At 45.7% G+C, this 12,500-nt stretch overlaps 1 protein-coding gene across 2 annotated transcripts in view; it reads right to left on the bottom strand.

The window, feature by feature from the left end:
- The window catches only part of LOC132807146 (zinc finger protein 229-like), a 30,375-nt gene extending 18,275 nt beyond the window's left edge, over positions 1 to 12,100 (bottom strand). The window contains exon 1 of one of the 2 annotated variants that reach the window (XM_060821469.1): positions 12,022 to 12,100. The gene's annotated coding sequence lies outside the window, so the exon portion shown is untranslated. Of the gene's footprint in view, positions 1 to 11,894; positions 11,915 to 12,021 lie in introns of those variants that run through there. The other variant, XM_060821472.1, reaches the window with a different exon arrangement.
- Positions 12,101 to 12,500: the final 400 nt, after the last annotated feature.

Genomic DNA, 12,500 nt, shown 5'->3' with positions numbered 1-12,500 from the left:
GATTTTATGAACTTCTATAAAGGTCACCCCTCAGCCTCTGACCCTCCAGGGAAAAACAGCCCCAGCGTATTGAGCCTCTCCCCATAGCTCAAATCCTCCAACCCTGGCAACATCTTTGTAAATCTTTTTTGAACCCTTTCAAGTTTCACAACATCCTTCCAAGAGGAAGGAGACAATTGCACACAACATTCCAGAAGTGGCCAAACCAACATCCTGTACAGCCACAACTCCGATACTTAGTGTTCTGACCAAGAAAGGAAAGCATACCAAATGCCTTCTTCACAATCCTATATACCGGTGACCTACTTTCAAAGAAATGCACCACTTTGCATTTGTCGAACTTAAACTCCATCTATCAGTCATTAGCCCATTGGCCCATCTGATCAAGATCCCGTTGTAATCAGAGGTAACCTTCTTCGCTGTCCACTACACCTCCAGTTTTGTTGTCATCTGCAAATTTACTAACTAAATCTCCAATGTTCCCATCCAAATCATTTATATAAGTGACGAAACGTAGTGGATACAGCACCAATCCTGTGGCACTCCACTGGTCACAGGCCTCCACCACCAGCCTCTGTCTTCTACCTTCAAGTCTATTCTTTATACAAATGGCTAGTTCTCCCTGTATTCGATGAGATCTGATCTGATCTTGTTAACCAATCTCCCATGGGGAACCTTGTTGAACACTTTCCTGAAGTCCGTGTAGATCATGTCCACTGTTCTGCCCTCAATCCTGTTTAGTACTTCTCCAAAAACTCAATCAAGTTCATGAGACATTCCCCACACACAAAGCCATGTTGACTCTCCCTAATAAGTTGTTCCCTTTCGAAATGCATGCAAATCCTGTTCCCCAGAATGCCCTTCAAAAACCTGCCAACCATCGATGTTAGGCTTACTGGTCTATACTTCCCTGGCTTGTCATTACCACCTCTCTTAATAGTGGCACCAACCAGTCTTCCAGGACTTCACCTGTAACTATTGATGATACAAATATTTCAGCAAGGGGCCCAACAATCACTTCACTAGCTTCCCACAGAATTGTCAGATACATCTGATCAGGTCCTGGGGATTTATCCACTTTTGTGTGTTTCAAGACATCCAGCACTTTTCCACTGTAATATGGAGATTTTACAAGATGACACCATCTATTTCCTTACATTCTATATCTTTGATGTCCTTCTGCACAGTAAAAACTGATGTAAAATATTCATTTTGGATCTCCCCATCTCCTGTGACTCCACACACAGGCCGCCTTGCTGATCTTTAAGGGGCCCTATGTGCTCCCTAGTTACCCTTTTGTCCTTAATGTATTTGTACGAGTCCTTTGGATTCTCCTTAACCCTATTTGCCAAAGCTATCTCATGTCCTTTTTTTACCATCCTGATTTCACTCCTAAGTATACTTCTACAGCATTTATACTCTAAGAATTCACTTGATCTATCCTATGTATACCTGACATATACTTGCTTCTTCTTAACCAAACGGTCAATTTCTCTAGTCATCTAGCATTCCCTACACCTCCCAGCCTTTCCTTTCACCGTAACAGGAATATACTGTCTCTGGACTCTCATTCTCATTTCGGAAGGCTTCCCATTTTCCAGCCATCCCTTTACCTGCGAACACCTGTGCCCAATCAGCTTTTGAACATTCCGGCCTAATATGTCAAAATTAGCCTTCCTCTAATTTAGAGCTTCAACTTTTAGATCCAGTCTATCCTTTTCCATCACTACTTTAAAACTAATAGAATAATGGTCGCTGTCCCCAAAGTGCTACCCCACTGACATCTCAGTCACCTGCCCTGCCTTACTTCCCAAGTGTAGGTCAAGTTTTGCACCTTCTGTAGTCGTACATACTGAATCAGAAAATTTTCTTGTACACACTTAAATTTCTCTCCATCTAAACCCTGAACACTATGGCAGTCCCAGTCTATGTTCGGAAAATTAAAATCCCCTACCATTACCACCATATTATTCTTACAGATAACTGAAACCTCATTATAAATTTGTTTCTTACTTTCCCGCTGACTATTTGGGGCTCTATTATACAATTCCAATAAGGTGATCATCCCTTTCTTAATTCTCAGTTCCATCCAAATAACTTCACTGGATGTATTTCCAGGAATATCTTCCCAAAATATGGCTGTAACACTATCCCTTATCAAAAAGGCCACTCCCTCTCCTCTCTCACTTCCCCCACCCTTCCCCTTCCTTGAGCATTTGTATCCTGGAACATTAAGCTGCCAGTCCTGTCCATCCCTGAGCCACATTTCTGTAATTGCTGTGATATCCCAGTCCTATGTTTTGTCCCGGTCTGCCCTGACTGTTTGACTGGCTTGTTTTCTCAACTGTGGCAGTCTCAGATTGATCTCTTTCCTCACTATCTCCCTGGGTCCCACCTCTCCCACTTTACTACTTGAAATCCTCCTGAGCAGCTCTAGCATATTTCCCTGCCAGTATATTAGTCCCCTTCCAATTCAGGTGCAATCCAGCCTTCTTGTTCAGGTCACTTTTGCCCTAGAAGATCCAAAAATGTGAATCCTTCTCCCATACACCAGCTCGTCAGCCACATATTCATTTGCCTTGTCCTCCTATTCTGGCCCTCACTAGCTCATAGCACTCGTAGTAAACCAGATATTATCAATCTCGAGGACCTCCTTTTTAAATTCCTGCCGAACTTTCTATGCTCTCCCTTCAGAATCTCATCTTTTTCCTTTCCTATGTCATTGGTTCCAATGTGTACAATGACCTCCTGCTGGTCCCTCTCCCCTTTGTGAATATTCTGTCCCCTCTCTGAGACATCCTTGATCCTGGCACAAGGGAGGCAACACACCATTCTGATTTTTTTTACTGCTGGCCACAAAAACATTTGTCTGTGCCTCTGACAAGAGTGCCCTTTTACAATTGATCGCTTGGAATCCGACATACCCCACATTGCATTAGAGCCTGTGTAGGGGTGTTCAAAACTAGAGGGCGTAGGTTTTGGGTGAGATGGGAAAGATTTAGAAGGGACCTAAGGGGCAACATTTTCACACCGTGGTGGTGCACATATGAAATGAACTGCCAGAGGAAGTGGTGGAAGCTGGTACAATAACATTTAAAAACCATCCGGATGAGTATGTGAATAGGAAGGATTGGAGGGTAATTGACCAAATGGACATAGACGTACGTAGGATATCTTATCAGCATGGGACTGTTTGATTGAAAAATGCATTTCCATGCTGTATTTCTGTCTATTTGATAATAGATGCTTTATTTCCGTCGATTAAGCACAATCACCAACCGTGCATTTATTTCTAATATTGTTTCATTTTTCTTGTTTTATTCTCTGCTGTGACAACACTGTGTCTGGAAGGTTGACAGGCTGACAGGCTGGGAGACTGGGGGTTGGGCCTTGAGTGACTGAATGTTTTATTGTTCCAGAAGGTGTAAGGGGACGGGTGGGGTGGGTCGGGTCAAAGCTTCAGCAGAACAGACAACATCTTACTCTGTGGGAACAGGGAGATCAGAGGACACAGAAATAAGAATCTGAAATGCAAGTTGATTGTCACTGCCATCCTCTACCTTTACCTAGCTTCCCATTTGACTTCAATTCCACGTAACCCCTCAATATTCAGCATTCAATCCATGTCATCCTGAAGAGTAAAAAGTGAGGTCTGCAGATGCTGGAGATCAGAGCTGAAAACGTGTTGCTGGTTAAAGCACAGCAGGTTAGGCAGCATCCAAGGAACAGGAAATTCGACGTTTCGTGCCAGAGCCCTTCACAGCAATAGAAGCAGGAGTAGGCCTTTTGGCCCATCGAGCCTGCTCCACCATTCATTAAGCTCATGACAGATTCCTGATGAAGGGCTCTGGCCCGAAACGTCAAATTTCCTGTTCCTCGGATGCTGCCTAATCTGCTGTGCTTTAACCAGCAACACATTTTCAGCTTGTCATCCTGAAGCCATGTCTCTGTAAGGAATCTCAGATCATAATTATTCTCTTCAATGTGTGCAGTCAATTCATTCACTTTTGTGACAATGCAGCACACATTCAGATACACAGTCTTTAATTTCAATTTTTGTGATCTTTTGAATCCGACTTTGATTGCTAGTACATTCACTCTCCTTGTCCCTTTCTATCGTTCTCCGACATTCATTTTACACATCACTAGATTGCTCACCGGCCATGATTTGGCTTGGCCTTGCTAAATTGTCCATAGTGTCCAGGGATATGCAGGTTAGGTGCATTAGCCATGGGAAATGCAGGGTTATAGTTTCATAGCAATAGAAGCAGAAGTAGGCCTTTTGGCCCATCGAGCCTGCTCCACCATTCATTAAGCTCATGACTGACAAATCCATCATCTCTGCTTTTCCTACCTACATTATCCCAACTACCCTTAATTCCCCAACCATGCAAACACCCATCCAACTGTGCCTTGAAAATAATTAATGAAGCTGCCTCTACTGCTTCCTTGGGCACAGAATTCCATAGAGTCACTACTCTCTGGGAAAAGCAGTTCCTCCTCATCTCTGTCCAAACTCTATTCCCCCAATCTTGAGGCCTAGTCTCACCCACCAGCAGAAATGACCTGATAGGGTTGGGGGCTGGATTTGGAGGGGTCGGTGTGGACCTGATGGCTTACATCCGCACGGTAGGTCTTCTATGATATACCACTGGTGTTTGCCCTGGATCACAGCACCCAGAACATCCCACGTCCTGCAAATCAAAAGGCAAGTCCCACCCTGCCCCCCTCTCATACATCTAACTGCTTAATCATTTCCAGAGGGTACAGCCCACACCTCTTGCTGCTACCAGTAAACTTTACAATGCTGATGAAACAATGCAATACTGAAAATCCTAAGATTCACAGCTCCTTCTGATGCACAGCATTGGAAATATAATGTTGGAGGCTGAAAGAAAATGAGCAGCTTAAAAGAAAAACCCACCTACCCCTTCACTGGGCTCCTCGCTCAGCACACTGACTTAATGCCGATAAACCTTAAAGCACTTCATCCCCACAGCGCAACGAATCCCCATTTTCTACCAAACTTCCTGATGAACTCACTCACTCAATTGCTGTTTCACAAATGATTTTTGTTGGAACTTTCATCGGAACCACTTCTGCTCGCAGTAAGGGCAAAACATTTTTGAAAGCTGCTCTGAAAATCCAGTCTTCACAATCACACTTCTGCTTTCACCAAAGACAATTGGAGTCATACAGCATGGAAACAGACCTTTCGATCCAACTCGTCCATGCTGACCAGATATCCTAAATTAATCGAGTCGCATTTCCAACATTTAGCCCATATCCCTCTAAAACCTTCCTATTCATGTCCCCATCCAGATGCCTTTTAAATGTTGTAATTGTACCAGCCTCCACCACTTCATCTGGCAGACTGCACCACCCTCTGTGTGAAAAAGCTGGCCTTCAGGTCCCTTTCAAATCTTTCCCCTATCCTGGGAAAAGCTCTTGGCTATTCACCCTGACCGTGCCCCTTATGAACTTCTATACCATCTGCCCTCAGCCTCTGATGTCCAGGAATAGCACACTCAACCAATTCAGCATCTCCCTGCAGCTCAAACCCTACAACTCTAGCAACAGCCTTAGCAATCTTTTCTGAACTCTTTCAAAGTTCCACAACTTCTTTCCTTTTGCAAGGAGACCAGAATGGAATGCAATATTCCAAAAGTGACACCAAATTGGAGGTATAGTAGACAGCGAACAAGGTTACCTCGGATTACAGAGGGACCTTGATCAGATGAGCTGATGGGAAGTGGCAATTGCAATTTAATTTAGATAAATGAGAGCTGCTGCATTTTGGGAAAGCAAATCTTAGCAGGACTTATACACTTAATGGTAAAGCCCTAGGGAGAATCGCTGACCAATGAGACCTTGGAGTGCAGGGTATAGCTCCTTGAAAGTGGAGTAACAGGTAAATAGGATAGTGAAGAGGTAGTTTAGTATGCTTTCCTTTATTGGTCAGAGTATTATAACATAGAACAGTACAGCACAGAACAGGCCCTTCAGCTCACGATGTTGTGCCAACCATGTGAGGTAAACCTAATGTATGAACTCTCAAATTTCTGTAACTATATGTATGTTCAGCAGTCTCTTAAATATCCCCAATGACCCTGCTTCCACAACTGCTGCTGGCAATGCATTCCATGCTCTCACAACTTTCTGCGTATTGAACCCGTCTCTGACATCCCCTCTATACTTTCCACCAAACAGTTTAAACTATGACCCCTCGTGTTAACAATTTCTGCCCTGGGAAAAAGTTTCTGGCTATCAACTCTATCTGTGCCTCTCATTATCTTGTACACCTCAATTAGGCCCCCTCTCTTCCTTCTTTTTTCCAATGAAAAAAGTCCGAGCTCAGTCAACCTCTCTTCATAAAATAAGCCCTCCATTCCAGGCAGCATCCTGGTAAACCTCCTCTGAACCCTCTCCAAAGCATCCACATTTTTCCTATAATAGGGTGCCCAGAACTGGACACAGTATTCCAAGTGCGATCTAACCAAAGTTTTATAGAGCTGCAACAAGATCTCACGGCTCTTAAACTCAATCCCCCTGTTAATGAAAGCCAAAACACCATATGCTTTCTTAACAACCCTGTCCACCTGGGTGGCAATTTTAAGGGATCTATGTACCTGCACACCAAGATCCCGCTGTTCCTCCACACTGCCAAGAATCCTGTCTTTAATCCTGTACTCAACTTTCAAGTTCAACCTTCCAAAATGCATCACCTCACATTTATCCAGATTTAACTCCATCTGCCACCTTTCAGCCCATCTCTGCATCCTGTCAGTGTCATGTTGCAGCCTACAACAGTCCTCTATACTGTTAATGACGCCTCTAACCTTTGTGTCATCTTCAAACTTGCTAACCCATCCTTCAATCTCCTCATCCAAGTCAGAATATTCTTCCAGGCAGAATATTTTCCTTCCACTACCACTCATGGTCTTCTGTCGACCAGCTGTATCCAGACAGCTAAGTTCCCCTGTATCCCATTCGTCCTGACCTTCTGAACGAGCCTACCATGGGTAACCTTATCAAATGCCTTACTGAAGTCCATATACACTACATCCACCGCTCGACCCTCATCAACTTGTCTAGTAACATCCTCAAGGAACTCAATAAGATTTGTGAGGCATGACCTACCCCTCACAAAGCCATGCTGACTGCCTTTAATCAAGTCAAGCTCTTCCAGATGGCCATAAATCCTATACCTCAGCATCCTTTCTAACACCTTGCAAACGACAGACGTGAGACTGATTTGTCTGCAATTGCCAGGGATTTCCCTATTTCCTTTCTTGAAGAGAGGAATTACATTTGCCTCCCTCCAGTCCTCCGGTATGACGCTGGTAGAGAGCCAGGATGCAAAGATCTTCGCAAGCAGCGAAGCAATCACATTTCTCACTTCCCAAAGCAGCCGAGGACAAATCTGGTCTGGCCCTGGCAACTTGTCAATCTTAATGTTTGTCAAAAGTTTCAACACATCAGCTTCCTCAATCTTTATCTGTTCCAGCATGCTTACCTGCTCCTCAATGGTTTCATTCACTCCAAGTCCTTTTCTTTAGTAAAAACAGAAGCAAAAAACTCATTTAGGGCTTCCCCTACCTCCTCAGACTCTATACACAAGTTCCCTATGCTATCCTTGATTGGCCCTACTCTTTCTTTGATCATTCTCTTATTCCCCCATACCTGTAAAATGCCTTTGGATTCTCCCTAATTTTTTGGATTATTGAGTACAGGAGTTGGGAGGTCATGTTGCGGCTGTATAGGACATTGGTTAGGCCACTTTTGGAATATTGCATGCAATTCTGGCCTCCTTCCTATCAGATGGATGTAGTGAAACTTGAAAAAGGGATCAGAAAAGACTTACAAGGATGTTGCCAGGGTTGGAGGATTTGAGCTATAGGAAGAGGTTTAATAGGGTGGGACTGTTTTCCCTGTGCATTAGAGGCTGAGGGGTGACATTATAGAGGTGTATAAATCATAAGGGACATGGATAGGATAAATAGACGAGGTCTTTCCCCTGGGATGGGGGAGTCCAGAACTATAGAGCATAAGTTTAGGGTGAAAGGGGAAAGATATAAAAGTGACTAAAGGGACAACGTTTTCACGCAGAGAGTGGTGCGTATGTGAAATGGGCTGCCAGATGAGTGGTGGAGACTAGTACAATTACGACATCTAAAAGGCATCTGGATGGGGATATGAAGAGGAACGGTTTGGAGTAATGTGATGTGGTTGCTGGCAGGTGGGACTAGATTGGGTTGGGATATCTGGTCGGCATGGACGAGTTGGATCGAAGGGTCTGTTTTCATGCTGTACATCTCTATGACTCAATGGTCGAACCAATGTCCTGTGCAACCACAAAATGAACTCCCAATTTCTTTACTCCATGCACTGATCAATAAAGGAAAGCATACCAAACGCCTTCCTCACTTTCCTATCTACTTGCAACTCCACTTTCAAGGAACCATGAACCTGCAGTGCAAGGTCTCTTTGTTCAGCAACACTCCCCATTAACTGTGTAAGTCCTGTCCTGATTTGCCTTACCAAAAGACAACACCTCACACTTGTCTAAATTTAACTCCATATACTACTCCTCAGCCTATCAGCCATCCAATCAATTTTAGTTTACACAAAACCTTCTTTCCTCTTTTATTCTCGAAAAGCTGAAAATCTCCATCCCACACACACTCCCCCCATTCTCACTTTGCTGAACCTAATCCCTGCTTTACCTCATCCTGACGGGTCTGGCTCATGCTGATTAACAGGCCCACACTCTGGGGGGGATCTAATTGAAACATACAGAATACTGAACGGACTGAACAGAGTGGACGTTCAGACAATGTTTCCGTTGGTAGGAGAGACTAGGACGTGAGGGCGCAGCCTTAGAGTATGGGAAAGACCATTTAAAATGGAGATAAGGAGAAACCTCTTCATCCAGAGAGTTGCGAATGCATTGAATTCACTTCCAGAGTAGGCCAGATCACTAAGTATATTTAGGACTGAGATCGATAGGTTCTTGAGTATTGAAGGGATCAAGGGTTATGGGGAGAAAGTAGGAGAATGGGGTTGAGAAACTTATCAGCTATGATTGAATGGTGGAGAAGACCTAGTGGGCTGAATGGCCTAATTTCTGTTCCTGTGTCTTAAGGTCTCTTGCTGTCTTGGACACAGAATTGGGAGCAGCAGTAGACCACTTGGTCTCTTGAGCCTGTACCAGCATTGAACAGACCATAACTGGATATGATTATATCTACATCTAGGTGGATAGAGTGGGACTTTTTTCACTGGAGCTTAGGTGGTTGAGAGGTGAGCTTACAGAGGATAATAAAATCAAAAGGAGGTATAGATGAGGTGAACAGGAAAGGTGCCCTTTCCTTTGGGTGGGGGTTTCAAGATTAGACAGCCAATTTTGAAGGTGAGAGGGGAAAGACGAGGGGCACAATTTTTTTTTTAAAACACAGAGTGTGGCTTGCATGTGGAATGAATGTCCAGAGGAAGTGGTGGATGCAGGTACAGTTACAACATTTAAAATACATTTGAATAATATATGAATAGAAAAGGTTCAGAAGGATATGGGCCAAACACAGGCAGGTGGAATTAGTTTAGTTTGACAACATAGTCAGCATGGACTAGTTGACTGAAGGGTCAGTTTCTGTGCTATATGACTAACTATTCAGTACTGGTCTTAAAACTATTTTCTTGCCTTCCCCCAAAACCATCCACTTCTTTGTTGTTCAAAGTCAGATGAACTCAGCCTTGAATATATTTAATAACCTTCTAACCACAGAAAGACATCTCACTTCTGAACTCAAATCCTCTTGCTAATATACAACTTCGAGTAAAAAAATGAGGTCTGCAGATGCTGGAGATCACAGCTGAAAATGTGTTGCTGGTCAAAGCACAGCAGGCCAGGCAGCATCTCAGGAATAGGGAATTCGACGTTTCGAGCATAAGCCCTTCATCAGGAATGAGAGAGAGTAGCCAAGCAGGCTAAGATAAAAGGTAGGGAAGAGGGACTTGGGGGAGGGGCGATGGAGGTGGGATAGGTGGAAGGAGGTCAAGGTGAGGGTGATAGGCCGGAGTGGGGTGGGGGCGGAGAGGTCAGGAAGGAGATTGCAGGTTAGGAGGGCGGTGCTGAGTTGAGGGAACCGACTGAGACAAGGTGGGGGGAGGGGAAATGAGGAAACTGGAGAAATCTGAATTCATACCTTGTGGTTGGAGGGTTCCCAGGCGGAAGATGAGGCGCTCCTCCTCCAGCCGTCGTGTTGTTACGTTCTGCCGGTGGAGGAGTCCAAGGACCTGCATGTCCTCGGTGGAGTGGGAGGGAGAGTTAAAGTGTTGAGCCACGGGGTGGTTGGGCTGGTTGGTCCGGGCGGCCCAGAGGTGTTCTCTGAAGCGTTCCGCAAGTAAGCGGCCTGTCTCCCCAATATAGAGGAGGCCACATCGGGTGCAGTGGATGCAATAGATGATGTGTGTGGAGGTACAGGTGAACTTGTGGCGGATATGGAAGGATCCCTTGGGGCCTTGGAGGGAAGTGAGTGTGGAGGTGTGGGCGCAAGTTTTACATTTCCTGCGGTTGCAGGGGAAAGTGCCGGGGGTGGAGGTTGGGTTGGTGGGGGGGTGTGGATCTGATGAGGGAGTCACGAAGGGAGTGGTCCTTGCGGAACGCTGATAGGGGAGGGGAGGGAAATATATCCTTGGTGGTGGTACTTATAATGCCGAGGTTGTGAGTTCCACACCCCCCACCAACCCAACCACTCCCCCGTCAGATCCACACCCCCCACCAACCCAACCACTCCCTCGTCAGATCCACACCCCCCACCAACCCAACCACTCCCTCGTCAGATCCACACCCCTCACCAACCCAACCTCCACCCCCGGCACTTTCCCCTGCAACCGCAGGAAATGTAAAACTTGCGCCCACACCTCCACACTCACTTCCCTCCAAGGCCCCAAGGGATCCTTCCATATCCGCCACAAGTTCACCTGTACCTCCACACACATCATCTATTGCATCCACTGCACCCGATGTGGCCTCCTCTATATTGGGGAGACAGGCCGCTTACTTGCGGAACGCTTCAGAGAACACCTCTGGGCCGCCCGGACCAACCAACCCAACCACCCCGTGGCTCAACACTTTAACTCTCCCTCCCACTCCACCGAGGACATGCAGGTCCTTGGACTCCTCCACCGGCAGAACGTAACAACACGACGGCTGGAGGAGGAGCGCCTCATCTTCCGCCTGGGAACCCTCCAACCACAAGGTATGAATTCAGATTTCTCCAGTTTCCTCATTTCCCCTCCCCCCACCTTGTCTCAGTCGGTTCCCTCAACTCAGCACCGCCCTTCTAACCTGCAATCTCCTTCCTGACCTCTCCGCCCCCACCCCACTCCGGCCTATCACCCTCACCTTGACCTCCTTCCACCTATCCCACCTCCATCGCCCCTCCCCCAAGTCCCTCCTCCCTACCTTTTATCTTAGCCTGCTTGGCTACTCTCTCTCATTCCTGATGAAGGGCTTATGCTCGAAACGTTGAATTCCCTATTCCTGAGATGCTTTGACCAGCAACACATTTTCAGCTAATATACAACTTGCCTTGCTCATTGCTTGCTGCACTTGTCTGACAACTTGCATTGACTGGTGTAGAAAGCCACTTTTTACGTTCCTGATGAAGGGCTCGTGCCCAATAAGTGGACTCTCCAGCTCCTCGGATGTTGCCTTTCCAGCGCCACACATTTCAACTCTGATCTCCAGCATCTGCAGTCCTCACATTCTCCACATCCCAACATTTAAACAATGCACCTCCCTTCTTTATTTTTTTTTCCCCACAGCAAAAGCGATAAGTTCACCCTGTGGTTACAGCATTTACCATGTGCTCGCCAATTGAGATACGGACCTGAACCAACTTTTCCAGAGTCTGTCCCCTTCCTAGATTCGCTCCCTTCCGTTTCAGTCAACAATTTGAATTGCAGAACGAAAAAAAGGGGAAATGGAAGGGTGAGGAAAAAAAGTGTTGTACTCACAGAGGAAGGAAGTTGCAATCTGGGGAGAAGCGCAATCTTCATTCAGAGTGAAGGAAACAACAGCAGAAGCTCATGGTCCTATTTCCGCATTTAGACAATAGGGTGGCCGTAATTGGCAGAAGGGCCAGATCCCTTCCGGTCCTCCAGGGCTTTTCATTGGTCCCTCCAAAGAAGGTCGCGAGCAGTTGCAGCGGACAGCGAGTGCATGCGCACTCCTTTGCTGACACCCGTAACATGCGTTGTTCTTGCTGACACCGAAAAGCATGCGCAGTATTCTCTGTGGCGATGCTTGTGTTAGTAACATATTTTAAGCGTCAAAATACCAATTGGAATGAAAAAAGTAGGAGCTATACGTGTTTTTCACCTGTGGTTCGATATTTTATCTCGTTTGCGTTCAGTCCGGCTACTCAACTTTTGTATGTCTTTTCGCCAGGGTCGGAGACTCCGAATAAAAGCAAATTACTGCGGATACTGGAATC

This window comes from Hemiscyllium ocellatum (genome assembly GCF_020745735.1).
Source record: "Hemiscyllium ocellatum isolate sHemOce1 chromosome 27 unlocalized genomic scaffold, sHemOce1.pat.X.cur. SUPER_27_unloc_1, whole genome shotgun sequence".
NCBI lineage: Eukaryota > Metazoa > Chordata > Chondrichthyes > Orectolobiformes > Hemiscylliidae > Hemiscyllium > Hemiscyllium ocellatum.
The sequence above is the reverse complement of the archived record's forward strand: the minus strand, read 5'-3'. Positions and strand labels throughout refer to the sequence as shown.